Source organism: Penaeus monodon, chromosome 2 (assembly GCF_015228065.2).
Source record: "Penaeus monodon isolate SGIC_2016 chromosome 2, NSTDA_Pmon_1, whole genome shotgun sequence".
Taxonomy (NCBI): domain Eukaryota; kingdom Metazoa; phylum Arthropoda; class Malacostraca; order Decapoda; family Penaeidae; genus Penaeus; species Penaeus monodon.
This window is the reverse complement of record NC_051387.1, coordinates 34,709,266-34,711,765: the sequence shown is the minus strand read 5'-3', so window position 1 is coordinate 34,711,765 and position 2,500 is coordinate 34,709,266. Positions and strand designations below refer to the sequence as shown.

The window sequence follows — 2,500 nt, the reverse complement described above, 5'->3', positions numbered from 1 at the left end:
AATTTATATTATTGTATTAATTTTTATATATATAAATATATTTATATAATAATATATATATAAATATATTTTTTAATTTTAATTTTTTTTGGGGTATATTTATTATAATATAATATATTTATATATATTATATATAATTTTTTTTTATTTTATATATATATAAATAATATTTATAATATTTTAAAAATATATATATTATTTAAAAATTTTTTTATAAAAATTAATTATAATAATATATATATAATAAATAATAATACATATTAATTTTTAAAAAATATTTTAAAATATATAATAAAATATATTTATATTTTAAATTTTTAAAAAATAAATAATTACTAAAATTAAAAATAATATTATTATAATATAAATATAAATAACTATAATAAAAAAAATATATATATATATAAATTATATATAATTTTATATATATTATAATAAATTAATATATAATAATTAGATAGGTATATAATTTAATTATATTTATATATATTTTATATTAAAATTTATTTTATTTTCATTTTCCTATTATTTTATTATCCCTATAATATATATAATATTAATTTTATATAATATATATAATAATATACAATAAAATAATTAATACATAATAAAATATTATTTAAAAATATTTTATAAAATTTTAATATTAATAAACCCATTCCCTTTCCAAAATTTTATTATATTAAATTTTAAAAATTTTTAAAAATTTTTTTTAAAAAAAAATCCAAAAAACCCCCCCCCCCCCCCCAAAAAAAAAAAAAAAAAAAAAAAACCAAAAAATAAAAATAAAAATTTCCCCCCCAAAAAATAAATATATATATAAATTTTTATAAATTTTTTTTATATTTTTTTTTTTTGTGTGTTGTGTGTTGTGTGTGTGTTTGGGGGGTGTGTGTGTGTGTTTTTTTTTTTTTTATTTATTTTATTTATTATTTTTATTTTTTTTTTTTTGTGTTTTTTGTGGGGTTTTTTTATTTTTTTTTATATATTTAATTTTTAAAAAATTTTATTAATTATATAAAAATTTTAAAATATATTAAATTTTTTTTTATATTTTAATGTAATTAATATATATAATATATAAAATTTTTTATAAATTTTATTATTATTATTATTTTTTTTTTATTTTAAAAATTTTATTAACTATATTATATTTAAAATTATATTATATTTTATTATATATTATATATTTTATATATTTTAAAATTTTTATTATATTATATTATAATCTATATATATATAATATATTTTATATAATATATTTTTAATATAATAAAAAATTGGTTTTTGTTTTTGGGGGGGTTTTTTTTTTTTTTGGTTTTTTTATATATTAAAATTTAAAAAATTAAAAAAAAAAAATATATATATATAATTTTTTATATATATATATTAAATAATTATATTTAAGATTATATAATATTTTTAAAAAAAAAAAAAAAAAACCAAAACCCAACACACACAAAAATTTTTATTTTAAAAATATAATATTATAAAAAAAAAATTTTATTAAAAAATATATGATAAAAAAATTTTATATAAATTTTTTATAATTTATATTATAATAAAATTTTTTTTTATTATATAAATTTTTAAAAAAAAATTTTTTTATATATATATTTTAAAAATATTTTTAAAATATATAAATAATTTTAATAATTTTTTTTTTTTTTTATATATATATAAAAAAATTTTTTTATTTATATTAAAAAAAAAAAAATAATATATATATAAAAAATTTTTAAAAAAAAAAAATTAAAAATTATAAAAATATTATAATAATAATTTTATATTAAAATTATTATTTATATTAATAATATAATTTTATTAAAAATTTTTAAAAAAAAATTTTTAAATTTTTTTAAATTATTTTAAAAAAAAATAATTATATTAAATATATATATAATATTAAAAATTAAAATTTTGTTGGGGTTTTTATTATATATATATATAATAAAAAAAATTTATATTATATATATATTATATATATAATAAATTTTTTTGTTTATATTTTATATATATATATTATTAAAAAAAGATATAATATAATATAATAAGATATATATATATATTATAAAATAATATTTTTTTTTTTTTTTTTTTTTTAAAAAATATATTATATAATATATTTAAAAATTTATAATAAATTTTTAAAAAATATATTTTTTTTTTTAATTTATATATATAATTTTTTATAAAAATTTATAATTTAATTTTATACATATAATTTTTTATATTAAAATATATATTTAAAAAAAATAAATTTTTAAAATTATATAATAATATTTATATATATTTATATATATTAAATAAAATTTTTATATAAAAAAAAATTAAAAAATTTAAAATAAAAATTTTTTTATATATTTTTATATATATATATATATTATATTTAAAATAATTAAAATTTTTTAAAATTTTTTTTTTTTTTTTTTTTTTTTTTTTTTTTTCTTTATATATATATATATTATTATAATATATATTTATTTTTTAAAATTTTTTA

The 2,500-nt window shown here is 4.8% G+C and overlaps 1 protein-coding gene across 4 annotated transcripts in view; it reads left to right on the top strand.

The window, feature by feature from the left end:
• LOC119582560 (nuclear receptor 2C2-associated protein-like) overlaps positions 1-2,500 on the top strand; it is a 58,081-nt gene that overhangs the window by 53,825 nt on the left and 1,756 nt on the right. The window lies entirely within an intron of this gene.